The following is a 16,720-nucleotide window of genomic DNA, read 5'->3' on the forward strand; positions in this document are numbered from 1 at the left end:
TATATACAAACATCTTTTTTTGTTTTCAAAATGACAATTTTAATTATAAGTATTAGTGTGATGGTATTTTGATAAAGATTATTTCAGCAATCTCACACATAAACCTACAAAATTTACTTACTAATATTAGTATAAAATCAGTGCTACTGATATTAATGCTCCTTAATCGCGTAATATTCTATACTAATATTATAAATGTAAAAGTCAGTTTGTCTATTACTCTTTAACGGCCAGCTTATCGAATTTGATAATATTTTTAAAGCAAGAAGAACCGTAAGGAAAGCCTATCATAACCTTATTTTTATACCTTACACCCGACGACTAATTTTTAAATCGCGAGCAAAGCTAATAAATTATGTATCTCAAGATTTATTGTAATATTGTATGATCCTTGTATTTGAATTTATAAAGAAACACTTTCTAGTTCAGTGCCAATCTGGTAAAGAAAAAACTGCCTGAAACAATACGATGCATTGTGAACTAGTGACGAATGTGAAGCGGTCATTTTTGTATGTGTTGGCTCGATAAAGCTATACAGCTGGATATAGCTTGGGCGGAATCATGCCCTACATCCTAAACTATGAATACAAACCCTGTAAATAGTACTGTTATAATAATAATCAATGTAATACTGTAAAAAGTTTTTTCGTTATCTGGAATATATCGTTGCTTTTTTGAATTGTTATAAAATATAAATAATTTAAAACGACTTTTTAAATGTTGTGTCAACGACGCGTGTAAAATATTGCTCATAATTCTGAAATTGAAGATTATAAATCAGTTACATCGTTAATTTAATTGTAAGTCACAAATTATGATATCATACATGAACGCGTGTAGCGCTATTAATATTCATATTTTTATAAAATTTTGTGTCATAAATGTTATCGGAATACAGTGTGAGCAAAATGTAGATCTAAGCCGAAGGTCACTGTGACTATTTTATTTAGTTTCTAATTTAATAATTTATTTCGTATGACTGACTATATAAACTTAACGAAGAAAAACTGAACATAAGTGGACTTAATGAAATGTACGTAAAATCATGTGTAGCAGGAAATTAAAAAGATAGGAGTCCTTCCGTAAGCCGTTGTACATTTGTCGTACTTACTATGTACTTATTTGTTAGGTAATCCATCAGCTCATGATAATGCATCCCACTGCTTTTACTTGTCCATTGAGCACTGAATAAGGCCATCGTTTATCGAGTGAAAAGAATATAATTGTATACGAACGTTAACTTAATTTTGGACGATTGCGGACAGTCATGTCAATTTGTGCCGCTTCCTGTCGCCGACGGTCGCGACACGGACTTGATGTAAATCACAATATGAAACGATAATGCGGTTACTGAGCATTTCATAAAAAACGGAAGAATTCAATTTGATTGCAATTTTAACTCGAATCGTCAACGAAAATAAATATTTCAAAAGAATTGTGTACTATAGGAGTACAGTTATATCTAAGTTATAGACGCTATCGAAAATATAATAAACATTAAAAAAAAAACTAGGAAATTTGGAGAGTCAATGTTGAATAAGCTATGTATTCAATAAAAAAAATGTATATTTATATCATAAAAATATAACCAGTTTATTAAAAATATGAAAATGTAATATTACTTTTTGTAAGTTCCGCATTAAATGATTACGGTTACAATTCAAAACACATTTAAAATCAATTACGGAATATCGCACTTCAAACCGAATTTTTGAAATGGACAAGCCGTAAAACGAGCCTTCCTGAATAATTAGCGGCGGAAAGGTGACAGCGACATGCCACGCCACTTCGAAAACAATCCGTGGCAAATGCAGTCAGCCGAGATTAGGCATAAAAAAGCTCACTTCCATTAGCATTGACTTTCGAATGTCAATACGCACGAATTAAGATTTAACGAACGGCCGCGCGACAAAAATACTAAAACTATGGAATTTATTTGTCTATATCAATTGAATTTGTTTAGTCCTGTATCATGTTACCCGGAGTGACGGATGTGTTTCGGGCGCAGGTAACGCAGTTAGAGCATCGGCATTGAAGGATGCTTTGTGCTCTGTGCGAGTCGCGAGGGAGCGCCGCGTCCCGCACCAACGTTAATGATTAACACAGACGCGGTCCGAGACCAATTACGTGCCACCGCCGCACTCCAAATTAGAAACTATTTTCAACCATTAGTGGCCAACTTCATAATCAATTACACGTTAAAATTTCACAGCGCTGTTTCGGGAGCTCTATGTTTGGATAATCGGAGTTTGTGGTCCCACGGCGAGCTATTACGTGGCTATACGGGCCATAAAGGTTTTTGTTTCACTGTCGGAAAATTTTAATGCATGTTTCGAATGCATTTAACTGCGATGCCAAAAGTTGCAGTCGAACAAATGAATTTATATATGCGAAATAATAGCCGTGCAATCACGGCTTTAAAGCTATAGAGACATTCAAATAATTAAGTACATTTCGTGTTTTAGGCTTGGTCGCATAGGCTTTTGATGTTATGGCGGGAAAGAAAGGTAATGAATTCGCACTGTTTACGTATTGTGATTAGCGCTTAAATAAACGAGTGTCGCTAATAAGACAAATCTTTGAGTCCATTTTAAGGCAGACTAATAGGATTGAGTGCACTCTGCTAATCATAATTCATCAGCGAGATTAAAGAATAAGCGCGACGAGGGAGATTGCGCCCCCCGTGTGGGAGAGACAATATGATTGCCACACCTGCGGAAACGGCTAAAGTAACGAGGCGGGCTAAATAATTCAACCAACTACCTTAACTTAAACTATGCTTTACGTAAATATTTCTACAACGTCTTAAGCTACAAAATAAGAAAAATACCTTCGCTTCGATGATCCGATTTTTTTATTTCGCTCTTTCGTTTTACGGCCACAATACATACAGTTACGGTTATAAGATCGTCTCATACGGCTACAGATAATGGAGTCCCAGGTACGAATGCGAAACATTATTCCTGTATGTTTCCTAGGCGTCGAATTGTTCTTTGATAATGATTTAACAGATTAGTGTCCACTACGGACAAAATCTGTAAAATTATAGTAGAACACTATTATAATTTTAGATTGGATTTATACAATTATTTCTGGTGCATATTAAAGTAATTATATATTTCGTTAGTAGTTCTATTTGGCGCATTAAACTAGTTTAACAACAATTTTCACTTAAATAGTGAAATCGAAATAAAACTCAAAGTGTTAATTTTTTAATATTCAAAGTGTTGCGTAAATAATGAAGTAGAGCATACTTCACTGCGGAACAGTTACTATGGCACTTATTTAGCAGATTGCTTTCCTTTAAGTTGTTCTTTAATCTAGCAATGGTAGGCTTTACACCCTCCGTCGCGACGCTCTTACATCCCACCACAGTCGCAAGTATCTAAACATCATTGTTGCAAGTTTGTTAACAATGGCGCTTGCTTTTATTGTTTTATTGCCTTCGAAATGTAGAATTTTTTTTCGTATGATCGCGAGACCGTACAAGGAAAGTTTTAAAATGCATCCAAGATATTTGATTACATTTTCTACATCATTCTTATTATGTATATCTTTTGGTCCCATGGTCCCGAAATATTTATTAAAATATCATCTCCAAGTTATAAAACTTAAAACGTGGTTTGCTTTAAATAATATATTTTATATCAATACTCTGTTAAGACACCACATATTGTAAATACATAGATTAATAGTAAAATATCAGAAACCTTCGAGTTCCTATAAAAACTACACACATTTTTTAACACATATTAACAAGTAGTTACTATTTATATAAGATTTCAAAAATCAATAAGTATAGGATTTTTTTTAATTTTTTTATAGTATCGAAACAAAACTTTTTAGTGGTACAAGCTCCATATTTTTCAGCAGAGATAGGAAAACGTGCGTTAAAAGCAAAACTTCGTTAATGCCAAACCATATTGGATTACTGGCGATAGCCGACTGCCGCAATAATATAACGAAATTCAAACATTAATAGGCTCAAACACAATCACGGATGGCCGCATAATCGAGTTAGCTGCTATTCGGCTAAACCCCTATCACGTAATCTGCCCCATTGTCTGACGCTCGTTGCGCTGATCATGAGGGCCGATTATTGTGGCAATTTCGTGTTTATTGTTTTCAGGTGTCTCCGTCAACTGGCTCAAGGAGTTACACAATACCCGAACCGTATCTCCAAGTATGACTGTCCCATAAAATGTTAGTGTAAACACTTATGTCATACGATAATATTTGCTTGTTATAATAAATATACAAAAGTGATTAAGGTTTATCAAAAACAGAATAGTAAGTATGTAATATTATCTCGGTGATATCAAATAAATATAAAAGTGCAATGGGAGATAATAAACTTGATTCCCGTGACAGCCAAAGTAAGTGATGCTCAGATGGAATATACGTTTCGAAAGTTAAAAGTTTCACATCAGTTAGATGCAACTGAAAGAACAAATAAGTAGATAGAAGCGGTGTCAAAACTGCCAAAAACAAAACTATAAAGTTTGTTTTATAACGGGTAGATATCGGCTTATCTATTTGAAATGTCGAACTCAATTTGGTTCGAGAAACTCGACTTTTATAACCTACACAACTACTCCGCACATTTCCTTATTCTTGATTTAAAATCAAACTAAAAAAACTACTCCCAATCGCATAAAAACGACATTTATGAGATGTATTTATAATTGAAACTTAATTAACCAAAGTGTCGATGTCATAAAAATTAATAAATTGATACTTCATAATTGCTGTCTTTCATTAAATATTCGAAACGAGTTACCTATATTGTATTGAGCGTCCGGTTCCAGTGCCAGATCTCAAACGAGTCATTTATGCCAACATCTTATCGAGCTTTAATAAAATCGAAAGCGTTTTATGATTACTAAAAGTTATGAAGCGAGTTAGCGTAACGCACGCATGTAACAGCATGAGCTCCGGCCGATACTGCTGATGTTTTATTACATTATAAAACAAACGTCTCAAATTAATTATGGGACATACTACAGTCACCATCGCCATCGATCGTAAAGAAACTTTGATAGCAGTTGTAAAATCTTCCAAATCGTTGTCATGATAATTTATGATGCATGTTTATGGATGACTTTATGACGATAAAATTATTATATCCTCCGAATACTAGATGTTTGTATTAAAGTTACGCTCGAAATCGGTGGCGACAGTTCCGATTAGCACGTTTACAAGACAAAGCTAAATTAGTAAACGAGTCGCGCAGAGGGGCAAAGTGAATTAAAGCAACTCGGAGCCTATTACGTGAAGTGAGTTATAAAATAAAGCCGCGGCGAGTAAGTTCATACATTACAAGCCGATAACCAGACGAGACTTCTGAGACACAAACCAGTCCCTTTTAGTGAAATTGAAAACTTTTTCTCTTACTCATACCGCGGCCACGACACCACTCAATTTAAATCAATTGCTTTTTATAATTAACTTACTCCATTATTGGAGTGCACTCCCTCGTTACCTCAATTAAAATTCAATCGAGATGTAGATCTATTAGAAAACGAGTTTTTCTGGCAGAAGTAATCAAGTAAATTGTTCTTACGATAAGTGCTACTCGCATATCCATTTTACGAAGAAACTGGATACGCGCTACCCAGTAATAATTATTCATTTTACTTTATTAATCTTACTTTTTCATTAACATTTCCGAACTCCATAATACATTTTATCTATATGTTCTTTTGCAGGTTTTGTAAGCTATAAATATACAATGATATTAATTAAAATAATGAAGTAATCTTGGTTCCATTAAAAATATAACTATATTATTGGCGTTACAGCCATGTTTCATTGTGATATTATGCAGCCCTCACTAATACAATGAAGATCCCCCAGTTACGTGTCTAGGGAGTGCCACTTTTACCTAATTCTTATTAAACATTTATTAGCTTAGACGAAAGCTATCGGAAGGTATCGGAACTAATGTTTTATTTATGATCTTTTATAGAATTGCAATTTTACCTTATTCCGACACATAATACACTAATGTAAGTAGTTTTAGTAACAAGAGAGTTCCTCAAACAGTTGCTTGGTCCGACCTATTTTATTATAGATGCTAAGATGTTTAAAAATACCGAAGTTGATGTATCGTACCGTCTTATACAACTAGATTAAAATAGAATGCAATTTTGTTGTATTGCAGTGGATTGAAACAAAGTGCAATAGTTAGATCTCACGGACCACGGTCCAGTAGGGCCAGATATAATTTAATCTGTGTTTGTTTTGCAATAATCAAATTATATATACCATGGATAGCACTTTCAAGAAATTGTTTCATGTAAGGGGAGCCCATTGAACAATTTGCGACTCGATATAATCATTTGTTTATAATAAAAAAAAACGCCACCAATTGTTTTTTGATACGATTTGACACGGTACGATGTAGATGCATAAAATTAAAATCAGAATAGCGAACAAGTACGTTTAAATTTACAAATCGATACATGAACTTGTCCGAATCATTATTTATGCTGGACACTTTCCAAGAAAAAATATTACTTGATAATTTAGGTAAAACAATTTCTTGTAACTGTCTAACTTGAAACTAAAATTATTTTAATGATTATTTTAGTTTTAGCGCGGTCGTGTTTTATTTTACGGCCGACAGCAGCATGACAAAGTGTCGTTACTGACGTTTTAACGCCCTTTTAATAAATTATTATCAACAACACGTTTGGTTTTGTTTGAAATATACTTTTAAATACATCGACGTGACGTCACCGTCATATGATAACGGAGTATATATTTGGTGATTTTATAAACTCCATGATGATACGCGTAATTAAATTAGACTATTACCAAGGAGTATTAAAGTTCAATTCAATTATGTAAACAATTAAACCTATATTCATTACGATATAATTCAATTAATTGATAATATTGTTTTATGATTCAATCGTAATTACAAAAATAATAAATCAAGGTATTCTTAATTTATTGAAACGAGAGCTAATATTAGTTGTAAATATTCAATATTATTGCATAATATTGTGTTTTTATGATTAAATTGATAGGAATACCAATTATAAAAATCAAATATATACTGAAGATTTATTTAATCACGAAGACGCGCCCCTCCACTCTATAAATGCGTGCATTGTACGAGTAAGACTCGTGCTTACAAGACTTGTCTTAGTGTGCGTGAGATGACTTATAAATAAGTAAGAATATAGACCGCCTATAAAAATATAAATGAGGTTATATTTGATAATGCACGCCGCCAATTTAACGTGCAAGGGCGCGCCTAAATGAATAAACAGTTGTAAAATTTATTAAACACGCGTTACTTGAATAATTCAATCAGGCAGTCTTTTTATATTTTGTAAATAAATTAACTTATATATTAAATAGAATTTAAGATTGATTACATTGTATTGCTATTACATTAAGGTACTTACATAAATCCAGTAATACTTCAAAAATACGGCCACAATAAAAATATTCTATCAAGCGTAACACGCTTCTAATTTACTATGGAACACGTGTTTACATAGCAATATTCGAGTAAAAACTGAATGAAATATGAATGGAAGTAGCGACGCGCTCTATCGCGGCTTCCTGTCTGATAACACCCTTAATGACTCGTCTGTCCCATTGCACTTGTTCCTAACTAACTCATGATAGTTAATTATTACACTACATACTATGTACATATACCTACTAACATTTTTTGCGAGCTTTAGTGACCTGTGATTGAATATACTACTGGGTGATTATCCCGGATCAAAATTAATGTTTAACATATTGGCTTAGTGATAAACATATTAAGACTGAATTATTTTTGCATATATATCGATCTAAAAGATATATTCAGTCAGTATAAAAAATAAGGATATTTTAAACAAAACCTTTTATGTCACTAAGAAACGTTTTAAATATATGTATAATAATTAATTGAATATATTCACATATTACATTATCTTATATGAACAATGTTATTGTGGTCGAATGACGCGTCATTAAGATTTTGAGTTAATGTAAATTTTATGCTTACGTACAAACCGAGTATATACGCAAATATCATCTTATTTTTAGTGTGACGTAAAATATAATTACGCCTTACAACTTAACCTTTACAGGGCTTGTGAAACAAAACAAATTAACGGCTTGTTGCTTTAAACATTAATAGTTATTCAAATAAAATGAGTACTGTCGAAGGATCATAGTTTATTTTCGAGATTGCTCGTGCACGTTGTAGAAAAAAAGAGTAATATTATTTTTCAATTCCCATACAAAGGTGGTCGGTGCGCGGCGGCAAATTGGTTGTATTGTCAATTTGGGCAGTGCGTGCCGGGGCGCAGATGAAATGTTTATTTTCAATTTCCGCCATTTTCCCGCCGCATCGGCCGCAGGATTAGAATGTGAAACAACGACACTAACGCCAGATAGTTTAAAGAAACAACTACCATAGTGACCATATTAAACTCACATTTCAGTTTCAAAATAAAAAAAATTGTTACCTATCAGTATCAAACCATATTTTCGAATAAAAAAATAAAAGAAAGAGGTTGTATTTACATTTAAACAAAAATAAAAATGTTAATTATGCTATCAATTATGAACACATTAACTCTCCTTCGATTGTACAGGTGCAGACATCGTGTTCAATGAATTTTACATAGCACTATACTTAAATAAATTATCTTGGACCATTATCCCGTTCTGTTACTCGTAAATAAAGATTTTAACATCATAAAATACATTCACGACATTATTAAATGATCTTTTTACAAAGATCCTTCTGATATTGATTCCGTTATAATTATAGGACCCCTTCTAAAGGAGATACCTACTACAAACAGTATATAATATTTATTGATATTAAATTTAAATAATAAAAAGTTTATTACTTGAAATTGCATTTTTACGTTCTCAAAAAGGTGACATTACGATGACACAGCGATTGCCTTTCATCTAATAGGCCGTTAAGCGTAGCTAAAGGATGTCGTGTAAATCGCAGATCACGAAAGCTTAATCCACCGTCTTAAGCATCAACCGGTTAAAATCGTACTAGAAATTCATAATTTGCGTCCAAAATAGCCGTCAAGCGTGTTGCACGTTTTCAATTCAAACCCGCGACCTCTGGTGACCGAACCGCACCATCACTAATTTAAAATAAATCATATTCTAAAACGAAAGAAAATTAACAATTAATTAGTTTTGTTTTTTATTTAAATTCGTTTTAAAAAAAGCTGATGTTCGTAGTTTTACTACACATATTCTTTGTGTTATTATCTTAATTGCTTTTAAAAGCATCATGGGAGCCGGAAACTTAAATATTAGCATATTTTATTACTCATGTTTGTTTAGAGATTCCTTTGAGACGATACTTCAAACGCCGCCGGAGATAAAGGGTTTGAAGCGCACAACCGATGCATTGTCTCCCCACATACACATGTCTGATCCTTACTTATAGTTATATATTTTTATTATTTAAAACCATTCGGCTTAAGTGTGAACTTATAAATATAATAAAGATTAACCCAAACAAAATTAATAAAACAAAATCATGTGTTTATAAAAATAAAATACAACATAAAACAGATTATGTTAATGTAAATTTTAATCGTATAATAGTCTGTTTTTTTTTTAATCTTTGACATCTATGTGACATTTAAACAGAAAAAAAAAACAAAATTGAAAATTACATCAGCGTGGTGTATCGTATTTATATTAGAAGCTAGTTGATATACTTTATTATAAGCATTACTTAATGTTGAAATTATATGTTTTAACGCCGAAACCCGCAGTTATACTGGGCGAGATAAATCAATAATCATTAGGTAAGAGTAATAACGCTAATATTGGCTCCGTGTCTCTATATGGATATAATGAATAGGACGACGATAACCGACGCGCGAATACCGTCGCGTAACCGGAATACCATTAGGACGACCAGCTTATTAACTCTCTCCTTTAATTAAATTATTAGAAATCTCGAACCGAGCTAATTAACGAAGAATTCCAACATTTCAGTCCACCTATCGGGTATTAATTAAAATTGACAAAGCCGCGGGCATACGAGCGCTTACCAAATATCGCCTCTATTAATGAAATGATCACTCGAAACTAATTAAATTATGGAGGTAATGGTGCATGCATGTGATACCGGTCGAGAGAATTCGGACTAGTGCATGTAACACCTGCGATGCTTTGGCTTTTTGACGAATATATTTTATTTTAATCCAACACATCGATTGAGAGACGCTAATCATTGGCCATACTTAAAGACAATATTCCAATCAAATCAATGTGCTTTATTCAAGTAGAGTTTTACAAGTACTTTTGAATTGTCATTTAACAACTATATTAAGTAAAGCTACCACCGGTTCGGAAAGAAGATTCTACCGAGAAGAACTGGCAAGAAATGGTTAAATAATAGCAGTTACTCTTTTTCAACATTTAAAAAATCAGTCGTCTTAATCTGCCTACCTAGAAGTCAACAGGTATTAATTACATGCAATGCATATAATGTGTCAAAAGATTAATTCATTTTAAGATTTTATTCATACGTAATATTCATAAAGGATGCATTCTCGTGGTCTGTCAAAGGCTTTTTTAATAAAAAACATCTAAATAATACATTAAATTTGCCACGACGTGGACATGAAAGTGTCGTAACGGTGTAAAAGGCACGGCCAGTCTAGGCGCAGCTACATTAAAATGAGTAATTATAATAAAGCTGATATGTCCTCATAATTAACTAAGCCTGATGAAGAGTGCTGTGACGAGAGAAAGTTACAAAAAAGCGGTTAAAGCGCTGTTTATTACACAGTATTGAATTTTTTTTTATTACTATTTAATATTTATCTGTTCATTGATAACATTGATGACCTAATGTTTTAATGCTTAAAGCTAGCAGATTATTAATCAACTACAAAAATAGGAAATAAGTATTTTATGAAAATAATATTAATCGACAGCAGACATAATGTATAAAAAAATGCAAATTAATATTTCATTAATAGTTAATACTTTAAAAAAAATTACTGAATGCAAAACTCAAAACAATATCGAAACAGATTTGTGTTTCAAGCGCTGCAGCGCTGTTTAGATTGTACTCGCAGCAGCACTAGCGCTAATTAGACGGAGTGACAACCCACTCCTGCCATAAAGCGCTGCAGATTTATCGCCACAGATTATTTATATTATGTTTATTAGGCCCTACCCTGCGCACCCTCACAGCTTGTCTACTAATTGAATTGCTTGGATTTTTGTATATATGGTTACACCTGAAGAATTATTTCGATGTACGTTATGTTATGAGTACAATAAATACAGTAATTACTTTCCTAGTCTAATTAGTACTCCCAAAGTTAAAAATAATTTTATATAAGTATTAAACTTCTACTATTCATTTTAATTATTATAATATAAAATAATTAAGCAAATGTACAAGTAAATACATAAATTAAGTAATTATTTAACGTGAATCAAATTTTAAAAATGTTCAAAGCTAAAAATGTATTCACATCTACAAAGAATATTTTTCATGTGTAATTTCAAAAACATTCTTCCAAACCTAATAGAAAAAGAACTACTTATATCATTGTCGGTCTTTTTCTATTTTCAGCGTCCTATTTCCAAAGCTTTAACAAGCTGCCTTCATTATAAAGAAGTCAATTACGCGTGAACCAAACGACACGTGTACATTGTAATTACATAGCATATCATTAATCATTGACCAGAAGAACTAGTTATTTTGGCAATGGCTACGTCTTTGATAAACAGCTTCTCCCGCACGCCACGGTGATAAATTGACAACCGAAATATTATAACATTCCGAGATGGCCAAGTGGATAGATCATATGCGTAATTCGCGTCTTCAAATTCGTACACACAGCACTTATTTTCATGTGTATAATTTCATATCGTGAAATATAAATATGTGTTCATGAGTTCAATCACGTGTAACTTGTACGTGTTGCATAAAAATCCGTCACACGTCTACTAGTGGAGCAGAGCAGCGTGGTCGAATATACCAAGATTCTTCTACTTTAGATTAGACGAAATCTTTGTACTTTAATGAACGTTTGCGGGCAGTTATTTTTTCTTGGCAACATTCATCTGTTTCCTATGAGTATGCTTAGGTATAGACCTGATATAGGTAATAACAGTTATAGTATGTATCTTTAAAAGTAAATAAAAGAAACAGCCTGTAAATTTCCCACTGCTAGGCTAAGGCCTCCTCTTCCATTAAGGAGAGGTTTTGGAACATATTCCACCACGCTGTTCCAATGCGGGTTGGTGGAATGCACGTGTGGCAGAATTTCGATGAAATTAGACACATGCAGGTTTCCTCACGATGTTTTTCTTCACCGTTGAGCACGCGATGAATTATAAACACAAATTAGGTACATATAATAGTGTTGCTTGCCTGGGTTTGAAACCGAAATCATCGGTTAAGATGCACGCGTTCTAACCACTGGGCCATCTTAGCTCTCGTATGTATCCTTATTCTAATTTATTTATTTCATCATCGTAGACTACGAAGAAGCAAAAACTAAACGTATCATCATAACATTAATAATTTTAGCCTTTCGTAAAATATACAAGTGATGATAACTTAAATATATCACAGAAACACGAGTAACATAAGTTAACATCAGATACAATATACCACGAACAAATAAAGCAAAATGAGTAGCAGTGTCACTACGGAAATCGCGACACTACCAAAGAATATTTAGAATTTACTTCGCAGTAGCCATGTTTAAATCGCAGCCATGCTCTTATCCACGGACACCGCTATCCGATGTTGTATCTTTCGTTGATTTGTTGCCTTGGCTGTACAGTGTGTTCTGAAGCTAATTAATTTTAATTGGATCGCAATGCATCTATTGTATACCCGACTTTTGACCCCCGAGCTCTGGACGCATCGTAATTTCAACTCGTTATGTTGCTCGTATTTCAAATTAGTCTTATTCGAAATAAGCTCATATAAAATACCTAGATTTTCTCGAATATTGAAAGGTACAAACTTATATGTATTAAATTATTTAACGGATAAGCTCTTATTACGTTTGACGCGAGTATTCTTTTGTAGAAGTTTAGTAGACCTATCACTCGGATGACGTCATAATACAATACAATGCAGTAAATGATATCAGTAATCGTGCGACTTTGAATAAGCTTGCTCCTAATCCGTGCATTATGCCGCATTCAGGGCTGCCACATGCAATACATTCACACTTGCAACAAATGCTATAATTTTCCGCTCGTGTGCCTCTGCTTAAAGTTGATTCGTAATTAAAATAAAAATGTCAGATTAATAGAATTAAAAAATACTGATATCATTACTTATTATTAACTTTTAACTCGTTATTCGTTAAAAATACATATAATTATTCAAATTATATTCGTAACTTTACAATTTACCGTCTAATGAAAACAATATGTTCATATACCTCTTATACTTGTCATATTTATTGCGACGTACTCATTTCCAGCCGGTTATTATGTCTAACTTGACAGTACTCGCTGGAGGCAATGTTATAAAAAAAAATCGGGCAAACATTTTCTGTACTTGTTTAATCTCATGAGCAGGCGGCTAATTGTGCGCGGCAGTGACGATGACAGTCGGCAACCGGGGAGGGGAGGGCACGTGACCCGTCACTCGCAGGGAAATTAAAACATTCCGTTATTATTTTCAATTCGTTACCCGCTTACGACTGCGGCGGCCTATTCTGATGTTTTCGAATATTATAAAGTAGACTAAAAAACATATTCTATCGACGAGCAATATCGCTCGAACGAGCTCTCTATGAGAAGTGGCATTTAAAAAGCTGAATGAAATTTATCGTTTTATTTATTGAAATATCTGTAAAATAGTAAATTTATATTGAATGCAATTCAATATTAAAAAAGGGTTACGTTACATTGGAATAAAACAAATGAAAACTAAAGAACAATCATAAATTTAATACTTATCCAATTTCGCCTCTAATAGACAATGATATCTGGACGGGGATAGTATCAAAGTAATATTGGCGACCGTCGTTGGCGTAGAAATTTTAATAATTAAAAATCACCCCACCTACATAGGGAACACACTGCACATTACGCTATAACACTTTTAATTAAAAATTCTTATGACTAACTAGTTTTGTTATTCTTTTTAAAAGTGTTATTATGGGATATAAAAAGAGACGGATATAAGGCTTTTAGTTTAAATGAGGCATGACCGTTACAAAAACGTGCATCGATTACCCTCGGTATAGTCATATTGTAGCCTAGGCGTAGCCATAGCCTCAGTACAGTGTGTACATTAACAAAATATCATAGACAATAATTAACAAGTTCGATTCGATCTGATATTAAATGTCATGCATATATACAGAAACCGCATTATTTCATTAACATGTCTGCCAAGTTTATTCGATGCACTTCACATATTACGCCGGCGATTTAATAATGGAATAGAAGTCTGCATTGAACAAACAAACTATTTTTAATTTCCGCTTCATTTAAACGTGCGTTGAACGATATAGAAAAAATAGCAAACATTCATAGCGAATCCAATAGGCTAATCGGGAGTTATTAAGCCCCTCGGTTCGTCCCACCTGATCGCCTCCCGGCTATAATAGAAATACCAGGGTCTTATTATTAAAATTGCTGCTAAATTGCTCCCCGCTCTCCCCTTGAATTTCGTAGGTCGAAGATGAGTTATTGACTTTATATACTATTGCTAACATTGTCTTTGAGAGACTATTGTAACAAAGAAATATATTGATCATTATTTTGTTTTAACCTAACATGTTACTTCCCTTACCAGCTAAGGGGTTCATATTTCATCATTATTTTTTTTGTGAGTCCAGTTGCAATATTTATTGGCGATTCTACTGGATCTAATTAAGAACTGAAATGAATAAACATTTTAATTAGTAATTAAACTGAAACATTTTTATGTTGTAGAGTAACTAGAGAAAAAGAAAAAAATGCTTTATTTGAATTTCAACATATATTGCGCGATAAAGAAAAATCAACGACAACATTATGTATGTATTATTGTATAGTAAACATTAGTTTCGAATTATTCGAAGCTAATTCAAAGGCGTAACCTTATACAAATGTGCATTAGATTATGTGTCTGAGGTAACTCAATCAGTGGCAGTCAGTGGTATTATAATAACAGCGGTATTGTTGGCTCGGTTCTGGGACATTAATTAGGTAAGTACGTCGAACACGTCAGTCGGTGCGCTAATTAATTGAGCGTATTATTGGTGCAGCGCCTGGTCGGTGCGGTTTCAACAATAACAAGTTATGTATGTCTGATCATTTCCATTGTTTTTATAAGTTTAGTTTTGCGCTTAGAATAACGCTCTGTGATATAATTGATAATATAATTAGGTTTGAGGATAAAAATACGCTATTATAACTATCCGCCTGTTTTCATTTCCAATACATGTTATTGAGTTTATTTTCTTGTGAGCAAACCACAATTTATCATCTAGAGTTCAGGACAATTCTAGGAAAAACATAACCGAATCATTCATTCATAAATTCAAACTATGATTTATGAATGCTGACTAACTTCGTATTTACAGAACGTGAAATACATTTTTTTTTTATTCATAAGGAAAACTTAAAACGTCGTAAGCGCTTATTACAAATGTATTCAATTATTGTTATTTATAAATTAAGCGTAGATGCGACTCCGTCATCGCAATGTTTATAATTTAATTTGTAAGAAAGTGTCATTAAGTAAGTGCCAACATACCAGTTAATAATTATGTATTTAAATAAAAGTAAAATATTAACATGCTCACATGCTCGTATCTAATATGTGTGGACCAAAGAACCACAGATACACATAGAATTTAAAAATTATTAAAATTTTACGTTTTGCGTTTTATTAATCGCTAAATTTATCTTTGACAAAGTTCTAACTGAATACAAAACGATAATGTCGCAAAATGATTTCTCAGCACCCCTTTTGTATTACGAACATGCTGAGCGATGCGTGAACGCATAGTACGTACAATTATATCAGACACGACCCTTGTGCCAACTATTGAACGACGACGATACTACGTCAAAAAACTTTACGCACATTTGAACAACGACTACTACTATTTACGAAGCTTAAAATCGATCAGACCCTGCGCCAACGCATCACAAAAACAAGATTTTTGTATACTTATGAGATTTATAATTCAATTTGTAAAAATATTTTACTTTTAATTGACAGCGACTTTCGATTCTTATTAATTTATACAGGTAAATACTGCATTATCATTCAAATATGTTCTTTCCTTCACTAATGAATAACTAACACGTTTGTCCACTTAAACTAGAAAGGCTTCAGAAACCTAAGCAATACAAGTTATATAAGAGAGGCTCAAAGCATATTTGCATGCAACATTAAAAAACTTCTTTTTTTTTTATTTATGTTAAACAACTTTTTATATTTTAATGAGACAAATAAAAGTCAACGATGAATTTGCATATTTAATTTATTTATTTGCACCATACAATCTTGAAACTTGACAAAATAATTTTTGACTAGTGTATTTTTCTTAATTAATTTCTTTCATAGGCTTAAAATTATTCAGCCTAAACGGAAACTACTTTCTCACTAGCTACTCTGTAATTTTGTTAGGATAATATTTAGACTGCATTAAAATTATAAATAGCTTTTATTGAAAAATATGTTATGACTTATGACATTTAATAATAATTAATCGTAGCGAATTGATAC

At 32.8% G+C, this 16,720-nt stretch overlaps 1 protein-coding gene across 2 annotated transcripts in view; it reads right to left on the bottom strand.

Annotated features, from left to right (window-relative positions):
* Positions 1-16,720, bottom strand: part of LOC124544432 (LIM domain only protein 3) — a 44,482-nt gene that overhangs the window by 8,597 nt on the left and 19,165 nt on the right. Inside the window, exon 1 of one of the 2 annotated variants that reach the window (XM_047122971.1) lies at positions 7,419-7,567. The exons of the other annotated variant lie outside the window; for it this stretch is intronic. The gene's annotated coding sequence lies outside the window, so the exon portion shown is untranslated. Of the gene's footprint in view, positions 1-7,418; positions 7,568-16,720 lie in introns of those variants that run through there. 2 annotated transcript variants of the gene reach the window in all.

The sequence above is a fragment of the Vanessa cardui genome, chromosome 4 (assembly GCF_905220365.1).
Source record: "Vanessa cardui chromosome 4, ilVanCard2.1, whole genome shotgun sequence".
Classification (NCBI taxonomy): Eukaryota; Metazoa; Arthropoda; class Insecta; order Lepidoptera; family Nymphalidae; genus Vanessa; species Vanessa cardui.